The 20,763-nt window shown below is 41.0% G+C and overlaps 1 protein-coding gene across 9 annotated transcripts in view; it reads right to left on the bottom strand.

Annotated features, from left to right (window-relative positions):
• NCOA6 (nuclear receptor coactivator 6) overlaps nt 1-12,681 on the bottom strand; it is a 100,804-nt gene extending 88,123 nt beyond the window's left edge. For 8 of the 9 annotated variants that reach the window (XM_032858824.1, XM_032858826.1, XM_032858830.1 and 5 more), the window contains exon 1: nt 12,467-12,680. The gene's annotated coding sequence lies outside the window, so the exon portion shown is untranslated. Of the gene's footprint in view, nt 1-12,466 lie in introns of all 9 variants that reach the window. The other variant, XM_032858833.1, reaches the window with a different exon arrangement.
• Nucleotides 12,682-20,763: the final 8,082 nt, after the last annotated feature.

The raw sequence follows: 20,763 nt of genomic DNA, 5'->3' as shown, positions 1-20,763 counted from the left end.
GAGAGGATTGGCTTCTTCATGTACTTCAGATGATGCTCAAATAGTTTTAATATGCCTATCTTGCTTTTGTGGTTCAGAAGGAAAATCCTACTTAATTGATAACAGAAAAAAATGGAATAAGAAAAAAAAATCTGTAATACGAATGACAGAAAAAGGAATTATTTAAAATTGATTTTAAAAATGGATATATAGGGGCACCTGGGTGGCTCAGTGGGTTAAAGCCTCTGCCTTCAGCTCAGGTCATGATCTCAGGGTCCTGGGATCAAGCCCCAAATCAATCTCTCTCTGCCTGCCTCTCTGCCTACTTGTGATCTCTGTCAAATAAATAAGTAAAAATCTTTTTAAAAAAAAATGGGTATATAAAAGCAACCAAATGAAACACTCAAAGAAGAAGAAATAAAATACATTCTGGGTGCTTTTTGGGTGGGTATATAAAACAAATGTAAATCCAACTTTTATGAATTTGAGATCTACCGCCATTTCAAAAAGAAAAATGAAAGAAATTGTTGATACAAGAGCCTTACGTTTTTTAGGTTTCTCTGCTTAGAATGCTTTTTATTTTATTTTTTAAGGTTTTATTTATTTAGTTGACAGAGATCACAAGTAGGCAGAGAGGCAGGCAGAGAGAGAGGAAGGGAAGCAGGCTCCCTGCTAAGCAGAGAACCTGATGCCGGGCTAGATCCCAGGACCCTGGGAACATGACCTGAGCTGAAGGCAGAGGCTTTAACCCACTGAGCCACCCAGGCGCCCCTAGAATGTTTTTTAAAAAAGGAAACATGTCTCATCACAAAATCTCATCAAAGACATGTCCCCTATTTTATATTTACAATCTGTATCTTTTTTGGTTAAATTATATTGGATTTCAGCTATATTTTGAAACTTGAAATTTATCTATTGTAACAACTCACTGTTACACTAAATAAAATTTTTAAACACACTATGCAAAAAGGAAAATATCAAATCTACACTGAACAAATGGTCAAATTATATGAAAAACTAGCTCAAAGAAGATTTAAAAAATACTCATCTTAAAAAAAGTAAAAAATATATTTGCTAGTCAGAGAAGAAAAAAATGCAACTTCACAATAGATCTGGAAGTCACAACCTTAAACCTGTGATCAAAGTTATCATTAATAGTGGGACAACTAGACATCTGTGTACCTGTGATATGGGGTAATGTGAAGAATATTTAAGTATTTTTGCCAAAATGTTCAGCTAGTATCTAATCAAGTCTTTGAACCTTCCAGTTTAGGCAGATATAAGTAATAAAGGAATAAATATCACTAAGAAAATATCAGAAAAATCCAGAATGTAGGACATTAAAACTGCTCTAGTCCCAACAAATCAATGCCCATGAAAAGAATTTTAGAAGGTAAGAAAGTAGACAAGGACTGAAAACTGTTCCAGATTTTAAAAAGACTACAACTACATAAATAATAACATGCAAATGCAAGCACGGTCCTTAAATTTGATCCCACTTGAATAAGTCGGCTATGAAAGTCATTTTGGAGACAGTGAGGGAAACTTAAATACAGACTTAATGTTAGATAATATCAAGGAATTACTGATAATTTGCTAGGTGTGACAACAGTATTGTGATTATGCAGAAGAATGTATTTGAAAGAGATGCATGCTAAGATGTTTAAAGGCATAGTTTCATGATGTCTTTATTTTTAAAAGGTTTAACATAATAAGTATTTTGTTACGCATATGACTACACATTAAATATAGGTGGTGGGTAGAAAGGAGTTTATTCTACAGTTTCAGGGTGGGAGTTTATTCTACAGTTTCAGGGTTGTTTTGTATATTTGAAATTTTTCATAATAAAATACTTAAAATATTTTAAAAATCCACATATTATACCGGAAGAAAAAATATATAAAATCCAATAATAACTAGTGGCTAGTGGCAATATAAACTGGTAGTTATTCTAAAGAATAAACTGACAAGATAGCTAAAAAGTGATTATCCTCAAACCAAACTGTATCATTTTAGAGTATATTCTAAGAAAAAAATTGAGGGAAAAAACCTTTATAATAACATGTTACAGCAGTATAATTGAGAATTGCAAACCAAAAATAAAAACAAAATGGAAATCACCCAAATGCCAAATAAACAGAGAGTACTTAAACTTTGGTTACTGTGTATCCAATAAAAGTAAGTATATAAACATGTGGAAAAGTACCTCAATATATTGCCAAAGGAAAAAATTATTTAAAAAAACTATGAATTAAACTTGTAAAGACTGTATCCATATGTTAATGACTAGAAAGTTTTTTGTTTGTAATATTTAAACACAATTTTAAAAATTTCATAAGGACACATATTCTTAGAGAATATAGAACAATGCAAATACACAATCAGGAAGAACTGCCTAAAGACAAATAAGAAAAAGCACCTGAGCTCTGCTGTTGACCACAGTTTGAATGGGCATTCAAAATTTGAATAAAGTCCTATTGTGGACAAAAGTCAACATAACTATTACTAAAAGGACGAAGAAAAGGGGCACCTGGCTGGTTTAGTTGGTGGAGCATGCAGTTTTTGATCTCAGGGCTGTGAGCTCAAGCCCCGTACTAGACATGGAGCCTACGTAAAATTAAAAAAAAAAAAAAAAAAAAATTTAAGGACATAGAAAAAAAGTGTAGCATTGGCTTGGACAGTACAAAATCTTTCTCAATCCTTTCGATTAGTCAGATGTTTAGAAAAGATATGGAAAGACTGAAGAGAGTTCTGAGAAAAATCAAGAGATTAAAAAAAGGATGGAAAAGAGGTGATTTTGAAGAAAATTTTGAAAAAAAATCAAGAGCAATATGACTATTAATACTGAAATCCATGGAGAGGCTTCTGAATAGAGATCCTAAAAAACTGATGTATCTCAATGTCCATGGATGACAGACCAAGAGGCTAAAGAACCCTCAAAGTTTGTTGTTGTGGTGTTTTTGCAAGTGCTGCTTTTTACATAAGAGGGATTCCCTGACTGTCCTGGTGAAAAGTTACGGGAATTGGCAAATGAGAGAGGCTCCGTGTGTGAAATCAACAACCATCTGTTTTTCTTTGGGGTGTCTACTTATCCATGATCACTAGGTTAGAGAATCTCCTTAAAGCTTGAATTAGCTATCCAAAGCTTGAATCAGTTACCCACCTTATTTCAAAATTCTGCAGTACCATCCTGTTCCCACATACTACCCACTCAGCAACATTTGAATGTCCTAGATCTGGCAGCTAGGGCCCCAACAACTACTCTGGCTTCATCTCCCCCCAATGCCCCCGCATAGCAGGGAGTCTGCTTGTCCCTCTGCCCCTTGCCTGCTCATTCTCTCTCTCTCTCTCAAATAAATAAATGAAAATCTTAAAAAAAAAAAAGAAGAAGAAGAAGAAGAAGAAGAAGAAAAGAAACGTCAAGAACTGATGGAAGCTAGGAAGGAAGAGGCAAGGAAGGATTCTACCCTAAGTCTCAGAGAGAACATGGCCCTGCTGACACCCTGAATTCAGGTTCCAGTGTCAATAACTGTAAGAGAATAAATTTTTGTTGTTTTAAGTCACCCAGCTCGTGGTAGTTTATTATAGCAGCCCTAGGAAATATACCAGCATTTCCATGAAGCCTCCCCTGATCCTCCAACTGGTAGTAGAACTTGTCTCTTTAATTTCCATTGTATTTACAGTGCATTTTAAAACATTTATGCTCCCCCACCCCCCTTTTCATTTATGTTCCTACCACTTTCCCAGATGAATTAGTTTCCTGGAAGGCAGAAACTAATTACTCACCAACTGGATATACCCCTCAACACTGGTAGGCAGTCAATATATACTATCATAATCACATTTTCCTCCACACTTAATTATTCTGATTGCAATGCTTCTGAATGAGTCATCTCCACACATACTAAAGAGCTGAACACAATCTAAAAGAACTCAGCTGAAGGCTCATTCTTTTTAGGAAGCATTCCTAGATTCAGACTTATACCAGGTATACCAATGTATTTCACACAGACATGTGCATACAGGTAGATGCACATACTGCTTATATTATACTTAATATCCACAATGGGAAAGAATATTCATTTAACAAATCCATTATTTGGATCTATTGATTGGTCTCTTACTAAGCCTAGTCAGATGCTGGTTTACTTAAAATCTTCTCACCTATACTAGCATTTGGTGGTTAACCACAATGTCTTTGATTTCTCCAAGTGTTTGAACTTTTTTTTTTTTTAAGATATTTTATTTATTTGACAGAGGGAGAAAGAGCACAAGTAGGCAGAGAGGCAGGCAGAGGGAGAGGGGGAAGCAGGGTCCCCACTGAAGAGGGAGCCCCTTGTAGGACTTGATCCCAGGATCCCGGGATCATGACCTGAGCCGAAGGCAGATGCTTAACCGACTGAGCCACCCACGTGCCCTGTGTTTGAACTTTTTAAGTCTGTATTTTATAGTAGGGATACAGTCTTACTTTCACATAATATTTAAAATTACAAGAGACTTCATTTAATGAACAATTTCCTTCTGTAAAATCCAAAACAAGATCTGATTCACAAATTTGCAAATATTTCCTCCTGTGAGAAACTGCTGCTGTCTGGTCTTTAGAAAATATACATAATGGTATTATAGAACTCATATCCAACAGGTTCAATACTGGTAAAAGTGCCAGCTAATGGAAGCTTTTGTTGCCTTTCTGTGTGTGTTGGGTTGGGAGGGGGCAGGGGTGATGGCTGTAGCTGGTTAATGTTAAATACAAACTTATATATCTATTTAAAGTATGAATGCCCTCTGAATTTGGTGATCATTAATATTATTAGTGACAAAGATTTTTTTCCCTGGCTTTATTGAGATATAATCAACATATAGCATTGTGTTAGTTTAACGTGTACAATGAGACGGATACACATATACACTGCAAAATCACCACAATAAATTTAGTTAACACATCCATCACTTCATATAATTATTTTTTTTTCTTTTTGGGTGTGTAGCAAGAACATTTAAGATCTAATCTACTCTTTCAGCAACTTTCTAGTCTTTAATACATTATTGTTAACTATAGTCACCATCTTGTACTCTAGACCCCCAGAAGTTACTAATCTTACAACTGAAGTTTATATGCTTTGACCATCATATCTTCATTTCCTCTTCATTTCACCAAATTCTAGGGCTATGTTACTCCCTCCAACAAAGCCACAATACTCCCTTAATGTACACATCTAGCTATATCTCTAGTCATTTATTAAAGATTTATTTAATAATGATTTATTAATGATTATTAATGATTAGCAAATACTGAGCTCCTAGGCAGCCACTTCAAGTCCTTTTAAGAATAAAGTGATGTAGAAAAAGATTACATTTTTTAAAATAAATGTGCCCGACAACACAATAGGTAGATAATGGAGCTGAAGGAAGAGAGGGACAAACAGACATAGGGTCAGTTCTGAAGGAGCACTAAATCTAGCAAGGAGGAAAAGAGTAAACTAGTTCCACATTTCTTCTTTCTCATGCTGCTCCTACATTCACTAGCAGGCTTACTTTCTTAAGGTACAGATCTCATTATGTCACTGTATGGCTAAAAACTTTTGATGACTCCCATTACTTAGTCGATCAAGTCCAAACTTCCCAGCCCAGAACTGAAAAGGATTCAAAGCCTTCCCTGATTCACTTGTATAGCATACAAAGACTAACACAGGCCTTGGAATTAGACTGCATGGACTCAAATTCTTTCCCCAGCAAATGTTAGCTCTTTTCCTCAGTTTAACTGTAAAAAGGTATAAAAATTAGTGCCCTATCTCACAGGGTTGTTGTGAGGATTAAAAGAAATACTAATTAAATGCTTGGAAAGGGGTGCCTGGGTGGCTCAGTTGTTAAGTGTCTGCCTTCGGCTCAGGTCATGATTCCAGTGTCCCGGGACTGAGCCCCATATCGGGCTCCCTGCTCAGCAGGAAGCCTGCTTCTCCTTCTACTACTCCCCCTGCTTGTGTTCCCTCACTAGCTGTGTCTGTGTCAAATAAATAAAGAAGTTTAAAAAAAAAATGCTTGGGAAGTTATCCGGCAAATTGTAAACATGCAAAAAATGTGAGCTACTACTATCATTATTGCTGTTGTTGTTCAATCTCCATTTCCAGCCTGACCTCCAACCACAGCCCTGTAAAAATCCTGTTCTGCAGCCAAACTGGACTATTTACTATTTCCTAAACGCACATCTCTACACCATTCTTGGCAGCTCCACTAAAGGCCACCTCTTTCAGGTACCATTCTCTGATATTCCAGCTCCATAACACATTACCTCTAACCCACATGACACTTTAACTAGAATCATCTTTGTATCCTGGGGAGTTCTAGCCTAATACACATGGTAGGGCTCGATAAATATTTCGCAAATGAATGAATTCCTGTTTTTCCTTCCTCTCATCCAACCATTCTCTTGGAAAACAGCTCCACATCACAATTAAAAAGATCTCTTCTGAAATGTTTCATAAAGCTGGACAGCTAGTTTTCTTTTCTACCACCAATGTGGTAATTTCTAATGTACCCAGCACATAGTAGATGTCTAAATATTCAGTGATTTGAAATGAATTTCATCTCATCTTTTAATTATCATTTTATTCATTATGATCAAGAATGACTCATCCTTAGAAATAGCCTTTGGTTTTTACTTGCCCACAAACTCATCTGCCAATTTCTGCCAGTCTGACCCTTATCCCAACATATCATTTATTGGGTTAGAAGAGATAATATTTAAAACCTCAGTGAAGTAAGAACCAGAAAATCAAATGCCTACAGAGTTATAAAAGTAAATGAGCAAAACAAGAAAGTAATGAGGACTGCAGAGCATTAGGAAACAAACACCCATCATACCTAAAAGCTTTAGCTTTAGTTTTAGCTTTAGCTATGAGAGAATATGAGTTTGGTGTTGATAGATCTTCCAAATTTTTAAGCTAAGTCAGAAATCTGTGGACATTTGAGCCAAACAAAACATGTCTGCAGGTCAAATCCAACCACAGACTTCTGGTTTGCAGCCTCTGTTACAGAAGTTCTCTGCAAAAGAAGTGATGAGGAGTTCCATCCCAGCAGAAAGTCTGAAGCAGCAGCTAAAACTGCAGCAACTGGAAGCACCTCCTGTAACACGCAGTTTACCTCTCGCAACCATTCTGTTTTGATCTGAAAACCAAACTAAACAGACAATTGTGTTGAGTATGTCGAGCCCCTACACTGTGCCAGGTGCTGGATGTCGGAAATGAACAATATGCTAAATATAAGCTAACAGCATTCAGCATCTCCTAGGTGCCACACTGTTCGACACGTTACATGAATTAACTCACTTACTCCTCACAACCCTATGAGATAAATACTATTATCCTTAAAAGCTGAGGAAACCTGGGACATCTGGCTATCTCAGTAGGTAGAGCATACGACTCTTGATCTTGCAGTGGTGAGTTCAAGTCCCATGTTGGGCTGGCTGGAGAACTAACTACATACATACATACACAGGTACGTAATACATATATTCATACATACATACATAAAATAAAAGTCAAGGAACCTGAGCCACAAAGAGGTTCCACAATTGTCCAAGGTCACATAATTAGCAAGCAGCAGAGCTAGAATTAGGACCCTAGTCAGACTCCAAAAAGTGCACATAATTTGAAAACAAAGTGCCATTCAACAAACGGTGCTGGGATAATTGGTTATACACACAAAAAAAATGAAACTGGACCATACCTCACATGACATAGTAATTAGAGATCTAAACATCGAAGGCAGAACAGTAGAGATTCAAGAAGATAAAGAATAACTGCAAAATCTTGGGGGAGGAAAAGATTGATAGATTTGACTTTGTTAAAATTCACAACTTCTTTTAGTAAGAGAAAAAGAGATTTAAAAGATTAACAACCTGGGAAATTATATCTATAACACACACAACCAACAAAGGATTACAAGTGAGAAAACATAAAGACATCTTTTGAAAAAGACAACTCAACAGAAAAATGGCAAAAAAAAAAAAAAAAAAAAAAAAGCCCCAGCATGGTCTAAGCTGTGAAAACCTGTCACTACCACAGCTGCCACACAGCAGACCCCAGAACAGACCCTGGCATCGCTGACCAATATAAAATATTCAGGGCTCTATGTCATACTGCAGATACACAGAGCATGGAGGACCCAGCCAGAAGGACAAAGCCAAGATGCTTATTCTCCATTTTATAGGAACTAGATGGCAAACCAGAAGCTGAACATCTAATCCTCAGACACTGATCAGATTGGCAAGCATCTTTAGTAAAGGGCCAGAGAGTAAATATTTTCAGCTTTGTGAACTGTATATCTTCTCTCTAAAACTACTCAACTCTGCCATTGGTGGTGTGAAAGCAGCTAAAGACAATACGTAAATGAGTAACTGTGCCTATGTTGCAATAAAACTTCTTTTACCTGAATAGGTGGTGGGCCAAATTTGACATGGCCCGGAGTTTGCTGACCTCTGACACAGATAGCTGTAATTTTTCTACATTCCCTACTTCCCCTGTTTTTTATTTTTTTAATTGGAAATTTTCTTTTTTTAAAGATTTTATTTATTTGAGAGAGAGAGAGTAAGTGAGAGTGAGCACAAGCAGGGGGAGAGGGAGAAGCAGACTCCCACTGAGCAGGGAGCTGACGTGGGGCACGATCCCAGGACCCTGAGATCATGACCTGAGCCAAAGGCAGACGTTTAATCTCTTAATCTACTGAGCCAACCAGGCACCCCTTTCCCTGCTTTATATATCTGCTGACACTTACCTCTGATTTCCTTAAGTGAAAACTACACCATGCTTGACAGCTTTGCAATGGTTTCCAAGTCTACTACTTTAACCCAAAAAACTTCTCCCTGATTTGTGACAATTATCGCTTCATTTTCCTTTCACCCTTTTTAGAACCTCTTTGACAGCCACCATCCCAAATCAATAATCTAAAATATTCTTTTTCTCTTGCCATGTGCAATGTCAATTATCAACACCTGCAAATTCTAACTTTGTTCAAAGCTCACAGCCTCTGTCTTAACTAGGCCTTCATTACTCCTTCCCTGCTCTCCAGTCCACCCTCCATTCAAAGAACATCCATTTATTTCCTAAAAATTAAACCAAATCATACACTCTTCTTCCTTGGACAGCATGAATGCCTCCCTATCAGCTAAAGATTCAGTCCAAACTCCTTAGCAAAGTCCTTCGCAGCCAGGTTCTGAACAACAGTTCCATCTCATCCCTGACCACTTTTTCCGCACACATATTATGCTCCCGCCACATTCAACTGTATCTCCTAAAGTGCATAACTTTACCTATAAAGCTCTTTTCTCCAACTCTCCAACTGGCAAACTCCTCCACCTTTCAGGACATGTCTCAAGTATCACCCTTTCACAAAACCTTCCCTGACTCCTAGACCTGAGTTGTGCCCACTTCTGTGTTTTTTCAACCTTTGATACTGCTTTGGTATTCATCCTGAACTATCATTGTTAATATGCTCATTTCTCTCATGGGACTGAATATCTAACGTGAAAAGACCCTGTCTTAAAGAACTTTGAATCCTCACAGCCCGGCATAATGCTTGACATATCTTAGCGCACAGTAAATATCCGCCGAATGGAAGTACATGCTTGGTGGTAAAAGTAGGGTTTCTTAACCTGGGGTTCACAGATGGAAATCCACAGATAGAATTCAGAGGGGTCTATGAACTTGGATAGGAAAAAACCAGAACAAAACTCTTTATATTCACTAACTTTTTTTTTTTAAAGATTTTATTTATTTATTTGACAGAGAGAGATCACAAGTAGGGAGAAAGGCAGGCAGAGAGAGAGGGGGAAGCAGGCTCCCTGCTGAGCAGAGCCCAGATCATGACCTGAGTGGAAAGCAGAGGCTTTAACCCACTGAGCCACCTAGGCGCCCCTATTCACTAACTTCTAACTGAAAGTTACCATTTTCTTCAAATATGAGTTATAGGCAACAAACCACTCTAGTATTGGTGGTTATCTGTGACCGTCACAGTTATCACAGATATCTTTACATCATATTACAGTTGTTACTGATATCTAAAAGTATTACGTTCATGTGTTTAAAACTGTAATTGTCAGACCCATCACTAGATCTGATTTCTTAATGTATTGATAAAGTATCTATATTGTTTTTTATAATTTGTGTATTTCGGTATTTCAATATAATGGTTTTCTCTATAACATGGTATTTTGTTTCACTCAATTAAAAATGTTATTCTGGGGGCGCCTGGGTGGCTCAGTGGGTTAAGCCGCTGCCTTCGGCTCGGGTCATGATCTCAGGGTCCTGGGATCAAGCCCCGCATCGGGCTCTCTGCTCGGCGGGGAGCCTGCTTCCTCCTCTCTCTCTGCCTGCCTCTCTGCCTCCTTGTGATCTCTCTCTGTCAAATAAATAAATAAAATCTTTAAAAAAAAAAAAAAATGTTATTCTGAGAGGGGTTACTATTTTTCTGAACAGCTTCACCAGATGCCAGAGGGGCCCACTGCACAAAGGCCCTCCTGCATTATCCCAGGACAAATGAATCTTGATGCCTTATATACGTATGTATGGTATATATGCATCGAACATATACAGAAAATCTTACTTGCTATGGGCATCTTCATAAGCTTTTGTTGAAAGTCCTTGTTGCTTTTATGGGAGCCCTGAACTACCATTTCATGATTGATTTGCATAGTTTCCCTCAGAATTCTTCCATAACCCATATGAACTTTGCACTCTTCCCTATTTTTTTTTTAAGATTTTATTTATTTATTTGACAGAGAGTGAGAGAGATCACAAGTAGGCAGAGAGGCAGGCAGAGGGGAAGGGAGAAGCAGGCTCCCTGCTGAGCAAAGAGCCTCCCAGGACCCTGAGATGGTGACCGGAGCTGAAGGCAGAGGCTTTAACCCACTGAGCCACCCAGGTACCCTGAACTCTTCCCTATCTTGATCAAACTTTTAACTGAAATTTGATCATGATAGAAATCCTGGGTGTGAACCATTCATTGTTCACAGTTATCCTTTTTGGCTTTCTGTGTCCCCTTGCTGTACAGTAAACACCTAAAACAGAAGGAGCATCTCTTACAACTCTAGAAAGTTAGAAGTCAAGAGGATCCTGAAGATAACTTCTTTGCACAAATGGAGGTAGGCTGGAAATGATCAAATAGCTGGTTACCTGCACTTTTTTGGTATCCCCCTTCAGTTTTTCTACTGACAAACCAATTACCAAAACAAAAGAGATTAACAGTTCATTGATATATGCTGCAGAGCTCACCTTAACACCTTTCTCACACCTAACAAATTCCTCTAAGGCAGTGTGTTGAATGAGGAGGCAGAGGACCTCCCTGGCCAGGAACTTGAGATCCTGAGGAGTCATCTTTATCTTTCTATGTCTCAGCTAAAATCACTACATGATCTGAAATTGTTACATGATCTCTAAGACTCTTGTAGTTTTTACACATTCATTTCTCTTCACCATTCTTACTGGCTTCAAAAACGCCTTTCTGATGACCTCCCCAGGTGACCCCGCTCTTAAAACAGTGGGCTGTCCCCTTCCTGGGAAGACACCTTGGGTCACCGCCCACAAACAGCCCGGTCCCTCCTTTTAAAGATACACACAAACTCCCTAAGTTGATGGAGGCTCTTTCTTCTTGCCAACCAGTTCCAGTCCATACACCCCATTTGCTGGTCAGCTCCGACACCCAAACCGCGGTCCCCCTTTTCCCACTTTCTCATCAAAGTCTTCCTATTTTCTGTTGCTCTTCCCAATAGGGAGTAGAATATGCTAGGGGAACATATGCCCTCAGTCTCTGTGGAATTATAAGGCTTTGCAATTCGGCGCCGCGACTCTGAGAACTGCCCAATCTGATACTCGCGCCTGCATCCAAAGGGCCCCCGTTTCTAATATTTCTAATCAATAGCCTACCCCCACCCCCCACCCTCCACAAAGAACTGTCTCGGCTCTGACAGCCTGAGCTTAGACCCCACGCCCTCTGGGTCCTGACTGGCCTGGGGTCCTGAACACGAATAGCCTAACCAAACTGCAGTCCTGGCCTCCAGTCTCACGGACCCTGACCCCAGTTCCGTTTGGACTCAGTGTCCCTTCTCGACCCCCGGCCACGACCCTACGGTCGCCTCCCGCCGGTTCCTCGGGCCTGGAGCGCCACCCTGTGCAGACCCCGGCCGGCCCTGCACTCCCTCAGCGCCCCAGACCCCGCGTCTCGCACCCTCCCTAACCCCGGCCGGCCCCCGCTCCCTCCAGCACCCCCGCCCGCAGGCCCGGGGCCCGCTCCCCAACATGGCGACGGGGACACGAGCGCGGCGGGCGGGGCGGCTCCGGGCCGGGCCCGCACAGGAGCCGTGTTCCACTGCCGGCCGGCGCCATTTTCCCGCGCCGGGCCCGGGCGGCGCCTCCTTCCCGCGGAGCCAGCGGGGCCGGGACCCCAGACGCCCGGCGGGCCCACCCCTTACGGGCCCGCGTCGCCGTCACCTCACCTGAGCGCGGCCCCAGCCCTCCCGGGCGGGCCTTGGAGCAGCGGCCCGGGCAGTGCGTGCCCGCCGCCCTCCGTGCGTCCGTCAGTCAGTCCTCGCGTGCGTCCGTCAGTCCGGCCGTCGCCCGGCCGCCCGCAGCCCGACCCGGCAGGGCCTCAGGGAGCCGGTGGGGAGGGGGATGGGCCGGACCGGGCCGGGGAGGGAGGGGGAGGGAGGGAGAGAGGGTGGGAGCGCGGGAGGGGGCGGGGCGGGCGGGGGCGGGCCCTGATCACGTGGCCAAACGTCTCCGAGAGCGCAAGGCGGAGCGCGCGCCCGCTCATTTGGGTGCAGAGCTTAGTGTCGGTTTTGGGACAGTCTCCGTCTCTGGAGCTATAATATCATTAGTAGCTCTTGGCTCCTCTTTGGAGTCAGTGCACAGCCCTATAGGAGCCCTCTGAAGCCTCAGTGTATGTATCTGAAATATGGGGATAATAGTAGTGTTTGCAGAGATGAAATGAGGGAGGACGTGGAAAGCACTTGGCACAGTGCCTGACACATAGTGTCTATATAACGTTAATGGTGATAAAGATAACCTGTAACCTTTTTTATTATTTGCCTGTAAGTCCCTCTCTACTTTTCCCCATCACCATCATCCTAGCGAGCTTAAGGGAATGTGGCTCCTCTCCTTCCCCAAATGTAGGGACGCCTCCCCAGCACTGGAATTGATATTTCTCATATAGGCCTGGGTTCAGAACTGGCTTTCACTCCTGATTTCTATGTGACTATCTCTGCCTCTGAACCTCAGCTTTTTCATCTGTAAAATGGGAGTTATAGAGTCTGTCAAGAGCATCACGGAAGATGGAAGATGAGCCAGTGTATTGTAAACGGATTGCATACTGGTCAGGCGTACTAGTGTCATCTAAGGAAAGAAGTCTGTAGTCCTTTCATTCCATTGAGCTTACACGGTGTGCTTGGACTGCTGCAGTAGTGATCCAAGGCCTTTTCACATCCTCCCTGGCTCCCCTTCAATTTTTTCTCCTTGCTGTCAGAGTAATGTTTCTAAGTCAGAAAGTTTACCACTTCTCTCCCCTACTTAAAAGTGTTTGATGGTTCATATTGCTCTTAAGATTAAGGTCAAATAGATGTCTTACTCTTGCCCTTGCCAAAACTCTAGACTTACCTTAGGGCCCTCTTCTTCTCTTTCTGGGCTGTAATTAACAGTGATCTTCACACATTGTACTTCCTCCCTTCTCAGGACCCTTGAACATGTGGATCGTGCTGCCTGATATGCTCTCCCTGCTTAGGTGACTCATCAGCCTTCAGATCCCAGCTCAGAATCTCTACCTCAAGGACTCCCTCCCTGACCATTCCCAAGACAGGTTCTCTTACTTGTCCTCAATAGGACATACTAGGTTGTTTATTCCTTGTCTTCTCCACTATACTGTGGACTCCAAAAGGAGGGAGAAATTATCCATCTTGTTTACCACTGTTTTCTCAGCATATATCACAGTGCCTGACACAGGGGAGGTGCTCGATAAATATTTGTTGTGTTTGGGGGTACCTGGGTGGCTCAGTCGTTAAGGGTCTGCCTTTGGCTCGGGTCATGATCCCAGGGTCCTGGGATCTAGCCCCGCATCAGGTTCTCTGCTTGACGGGAAGCCTGCTTCTTCCTCTTCCACTCCTCCTGCTTGTGTTCCCTCTCTCGCTGTGTCTCTCTCTCTGTCAAATAAATAAATGAAATCTTTTTTTTTTTTAAAGATTTTATTTATTTATTTGTCAGAGAGAGAGAGAGCACAGGCAGACAGAATGGCAGGCAGAGGCAGAGGGAGAAGCAGGCTCCATGATGAGCAAGGAGCCCGATGTGGGACTCGATCCCAGGACGCTGGGATCATGACCTGAGCCGAAGGCAGCTGCTTAACCAACTGAGCCACCCAGGCGTCCCAATAAATGAAATCTTAAAAAAAAAAAAAAAAATTTGTTGTGTTTGTGAATCTTGGGCACTGTGTTAGGCGAGGGCCCAAGAGGGCAAAGAAAAATAAAGAGGGCCACAAGGAGGCATCTCAGGTCCTTGAGCCTATGAAATTAACAACAAAAGATCTTACAAGATCCTGGGGGGGGGGGTACTTTTAAGCTTTTTCTTTTAACTTAAAAAAAAAAAAAGTGAGGTATAGGGCACCTGGGTGGCTCAGTCGTTAAGTGTCTGCCTTCTGCTCAGGTCATGATCCCAGAGTCTTGGGATCAAGTCCAGCATCAGGCTCCCTGCTCCACGGGGAGCCTGCTTCTCCCTCTCTCTGGCTCTCTGCTTGTGTTCCCTTTCTCACTCTCTGTCAAATAAATAAATCTTTTTTTTTTAAGTGAGGTATAATTTACATACAGCAAAATGCAAACATCCTAAGTATACGCATGATAAATTTTTATCTGTGTTCTTGTGTTGCCACCACCCTGATCAATTTATAGAACTATTTACCCAGAAAGTTCCCTTTTATATCCTCCTATATGTCCCCTCCCAGTCGATACTTGCTCTCCCAGAGGCACCACTATTTTGACCTCTAGCACCTTAGGTAAAGTTTGACAATTCTTGAACTTCATATAGACATATACACGTATATTCTTTTATGTTAGCCTAGAACTCTGACATAGCTCTTCAGATAATGATAAAATTAGTTACTTGATTAGTGAATTAATCTGAAAGACTGAATGAGAAACTAGTTAGACCAAGTTCCTGCCAGAAGCCAGCCCAGAGGCTGAGATGACATCATCCACAAACCTCCAAGTCTCACAATTTCTAGGGGAAGAAAACTCTGAAAGATTCTAGAAACTCAACAACAGCATCAATAAAAGTCCAATTTAAAAATGGGCCAAGGGCTTGAATAGACATTTCTCCAAAGAAGACATACAAATGGCCTATAAGCATGTAAAAAGATGTTCCATATGTCATGAGGGCAAGGCAAATCAAAACCACAATGAGACCATTTTACAGCCATTAGGATGGCCATTATAAAAGGAAACACACACACACATACACACCAGAAACTGTCAAGTGTTGGTAAAGATATGGAGAAATTGGAACACTTATGCATTGCTGGTGTGAATGTTTTCCACAGTGCAGCAGCTGTGGAAAACAATTTGGAGGTTCCTCAAAAGTTAAACATAGAATTACCATTGATTCAGCAATTCAACTTCTGGATGTTTACCCCCCCACACCCCAAAAAGTAGAAGCAGGGACCTGAGCAGATTTTCTAAACTCATGTTCATAGCAGCATTATTCACCAGAGCCAAAAGGTAGAAGCAACCCAAACGTCTATCAGATGAATGAGAAACAAAATGCGGGGCACCTGGGTGGCTCATAGGGTTAAGCTGCTCGATGCCTTGGGCTCAGGTCATGATCCCAGGGTCCTGGGATTGAGCTCTGAGTCCAGCACTCCGCTCAGCAGGGAGTCTGTTTCTCCCTCTGACCCTCCACCTTGTCGTGCTCTCTCTTTCTCTCTCACTCTTTCTGTGAAAAAAAAAAAAAAAATAGATAAAATCTTTAAAAAATTGTTAAAATGGTGAAATTAATTATATTTTTTACCACAATTTTAAACAATGCCAGAACTTGAGCCACTATGCTAATTTTTACTTTGTTATCCATGTCCTTGAACGGAGGGCCATAAGTTTTCCTGGGATTAGCAAGGATGCAGGGAGGTAGGATCCAGGGCCCTACTTGGGCACCCACACATTCTGTAAATGCAAACAGCAGAAGCATAGGCAACATAAATATTTGTTGTCTATAGGAAGTCAGCAAAGGGACAGAAACAGAGCATGAACTGGCACTAAATATAGCATAGTAATCACAAGTTTAGGCTCTGAAACCAAAATATCCAAATTCAGATTCTAGCCCTGCCACTTATTAGCTATGTGACCTTGGGAAAATTCAACCCTCTTGCTATGCATATGAGGAAACTGGGACCAAAAGGAGAAAAATGACTTGTCCAATAGGGTCCAAAGTATTTCCCCTTTTGTTTGTTTCTTTTTCTTTCTTTCTTTTTTTTTTTTAAAGACTTCATTTGTGAGAGTGAGAGAGAGAGAGGAGGGGGAGGGGGGAAGGGGGAGCAGCCGGCAGAGGCTGAGGGAGAACCAGGTTCCCTGCCAAGAAAGGAGCCTGATGTGGGACTCCATCCCAGGACTCTGGGATCATGACCTGAGCCAAAGGCAGACATTTAACCAACTGAGCCACCCAGGCATCCCCCTTTGTTCGTTCCTTAAACCTTACATGGTTTTTATTTTGTTTTGTGTCTGTAATGGACTGTAAGCTCCCCAAAGAAGGTATTTTTGTAATATCATCACTTGTAACATAAATGAACTTTTTTTGTGCTTCAGTTGCCTCATCTGTAAGATGCAGATAATAAGGGCACCTTACAGATAAGGAGTAGAGGATTAAGTGAATTAGTAGATATAAGATGTTTAGAAGAATACCTACCACTTATGATGGCTTCAGCAATGCCAGATTCACAGAGGCGTCCTAGGAGGGTATAAGGCTATTTCACAGAATGTTTAGAGCAAAAGAAGCGGTCCTAAGACATCCAGGATTGTTCTGGATTCAGACTTGGGTAGAGAAAAAGCAAATCAAATGTTCTTTGGCATAAACAAATTGGTTAGCATTTATTGAACTTTTGTTTTCACATGTTAGTTCAAATGAGCTTAAACTTTGGCAGTGAATACCTCAGCTATGTCTTTAAGAACAATATCAAACGGATTTCATCAATCACGCCTCTGTAATGAAGCCTCCATAAAAACGAACAAAGGACAAGTTCAGAGAGCTTCCAGTGAACCTGTGGTGAACCTGTGGAGATGTGCTAAGCAGGATGCGCTGGGGGGAGGGTGGAATCTGCTTTTCCTTTTCCAGACCCTATGCTTGCATCTGACATCTGAGTTATATTCTTTTGTGATAACTGGTGATCTACAAAAGGAAGTGGGGGAGAAAAGTCTCAAAAGACCAGCAAAGCTCCAAATGGATTGCTTTCTTTCAAAGGACTGCATAGCACTAGCCTGAGGAGGAATAGTCAACCTCTTTCAAACTTAGAGGGGCTTGATTTAGTGGTATTTGTCAGACTAGAAGTTATAAACCATCGAACAAATGAATCTATTTCCTCAGGATTGTAAAGCTGTTGAAGGTGTAATCTGTGTTGAGTCTTCTTGCAAAGTGTGAGATGTACTGGTATTGCAGACAATGTATACTGATGACAATTAGAGCATACTGATCATTTGTACTACACAGAATTGAAACACCAATATAAATCATCTATTTGGGACTCAGGCTTTGTAAATTGGGAAGAGCAAAAATCATAAATGTCCACTGAAACATGGGTATATAGGAACAGAAGACCTGCTTGCAAAACCTGAATGCCTTTCTGCACCTGTATCCTGATGTGGATTGGTTCTTCCTCGTCAATCTCCTTCCCCCATATTTAGGGACATCACCAGTGGACCAGAGCACTTTTCTCCTTGGTGCCAAGACAGAACCTACCTCAGAATCCTTCTCAATAAAGTCTCCCTGCCCAGCGTGGAGCCCAGTGCAGGTCTTGAACTCACAGAGATCAAGACCAGAGCTGAGATCATAAGTCAGACGCTTAACTGACTGAGCCATCCAGGTGCCCCTATAACCAACTTCTAAATTTAGGAATGAATGAAAGCACCTTTGCTAGAGATGATAAACCAGAATTGCTTAGGAAACAGCTGCAGTTCATTTTAAAGTTCTTAAAATATTGCCCCCCCGTATGTGTTTTGTTAATTTTTCAGTCCTGACACGTATTACCTCCACTTTGATCAATACGTTAATTATAAATACTGAAACAAAAAGAACAATATCAAACAGGAATAAAAAGAAAGAACAAAACCATCTAGAGAGTGTCAACGTTCTACTGTCTACAGGGTCCATCACAAACGTGCCAAATGACAAGTATACCACATTTAGTTGGGCGAATTGTGTCTTGCAAGAGGACAGCACATCTAAGTGGGAACTATTTACTGGTAAACACTGTAATTTATAACTTTATTGTGATAATTTGCCAGTAGATGGCAGTAAACTACGTTGTTATTACAAAATCAGCTCAACAATGTCAGACAGCAAGAAATAAAGGTGCCTTGATGAGGAGTCACTTCTACTTTGCATATGGGCTTGATATAGGCAAGTAATGGCTCACTGTTAGGAAAAAAATACTGAAAAATAGAAAAGAGTGATAACTACAGAATTTAAAAGAAGTGGCCAAAAAAAAAAAAAAAAGGAGAAATATTTTTAGTACTTAAAAACCTGTTTTCAGGCACCTGGGTAGCTCAGGTGGCTAAGTGGCTGCCTTGGGCTCAGGTCATGATCCCAGGTCCTGGAATCGAGTCCTACATCAGGCTCCTTGCTCAGTGGGGAGCCTGCTTCTCCCTCTTCCTCTACCCCTCCTCCCTGCTCATGCTCTCTGTCTCTCTCTCTCTCAAATAAATAAATAAATAAAATCTTTTTTAAAAAACCTGTTTTCAAAAATATTCTGAAATTTTAAAACTTTTTTATTAGAGTATAACATAAAGACATAAAGATACACAAGTCCTATGTAATTCCTGATGAATTTTCAGAAAACGTACAATGCTTATCTATGCCTAAATTGAGAAATAGAACATTGCCAGCTTCACAAATGCCCCTTAGTGCTCCCTTAACAGTCATTACTCACACCCCTGAGGGTAAACAGTATCCTGACTTCTAACTCCATAGATGAGGCATGCCAGACGTTGAACTTTATACAAATGGAACCACAGACAGTGTACTCTTTTGAGTCTGGCTTCTTTTGCTTAGTTTTATGTTTTTGAGATTCATCTATATTGTTAACATCTAGTTGTAGTTTGTTCTTTTCATTGCTGCCTAACATTTTATTAATTGAATTTATTGCATTTTATCTATTCTACTGATGGTGAATTTCCACTTTAGGTCAATTTCTTAAAGTGCTACAATGAATATTCTTGTATGTCTTTGGATGAACATCTGTCGACTTTTCTGCTAGAGATATTGCTGGATATATATATATATATATATATATATATATATATATATATACATACATACACACAAACCTAGGACCAGGATTGCTGGGTCATAGAATTTGCATGTGTTCAGCCCTAGTGGATATTGCCAAATCCTGTCTTTTATTTTTTTTAAAGATTTTATTTATGTATTTGTCAGAGAGAGAGCACAAGCAGGCAAAGTGGCAGGCAGAGGCAGAGAAAGAAGCAGTTTCCCCACTGAGCAAGGAGGCTGATATGGGACTCGATCCCAGGACCCTGGGATTATGACCTGAGCCGAAGGCAGCGGCTTAACCAACTGAGCCACCCAGGCATCCCAAATCCTGTCTTTTAAAAACTGCTTTACTGAGATAGAATTCACAGACCATACAACTCACTTATTTAAAGCACATAATTCTGCTTTTTAGTACAATCACAGGTGCAACCATCACCACAGCCAATTTTTATCACTTCAAGAAGAAAACCTGTACCTTTTAGAGATCTCCTTTTCCTCCCAATCCCCCATTCCCCAATCCCTAAAAACCACTAATTTGCCTTCTGTCTCTACCAATTCTCATGTTCTGGATATTTCATATATAAATGGAATCATACAGTATGTGACATTTTGTGTCTGGCTTCTCTCACTTAGCATAATGTTTTCAAGGTTCACTCCTGTTGTACCGTGTATCGGTACTTCATTACTTTTTTATGTCTAAATAATATTCTATTGTATGAATATACCACGTTTTGCTTATCCATTCATCCACTGGTGGACATTTGGGTTGTTTTCACCTTTTGCCTTTTGTGCATAGTGCTGCTAGGAACACTCATGTACAAGTTTTGTTTTGAACACCTGTTTTCAATTCTTTGGGGGTATAGAACTTGAAGTGGAATTGCTGGGTCATATGATAATTCTAATCATTAAATGCCAAACTGTTTTCCACAGCAGCTGCACCCTTATATTCCCACTAGCATTTATGAGGGTTCCAATTTCTCCAAATCCTCACCAACACTTTTCCTTTAAAAATGATTTTTAAAATAGTATTATTATAGCCAACCTAGTGAGTGTGAGGTGGTATTTATTTCATTGTAGTTTTGACCTGAATTTCCCTCTTTTTTTTTAAAGATTTTATTTATTTATTTGACAGAGAGAAATCACAAGCAGGCAGAGAGGCAGGCAGAGAGGAGGAAGCAGGCTCCCTGCTGAGCAGAGAGCCTGATGCGGGGCTTGATCCCAGGACCCTGAGATCATGACCTGAGCCGAAGGCAGCAGCTTAACCCACTGAGCCATCCAGGCACCC

This window comes from Lontra canadensis, unplaced genomic scaffold, assembly GCF_010015895.1.
Source record: "Lontra canadensis isolate GAN:19392208 unplaced genomic scaffold, GSC_riverotter_1.0 scaffold16, whole genome shotgun sequence".
Taxonomy (NCBI): Eukaryota; Metazoa; Chordata; class Mammalia; order Carnivora; family Mustelidae; genus Lontra; species Lontra canadensis.
The sequence above is the reverse complement of the archived record's forward strand: the minus strand, read 5'-3'. Positions and strand labels throughout refer to the sequence as shown.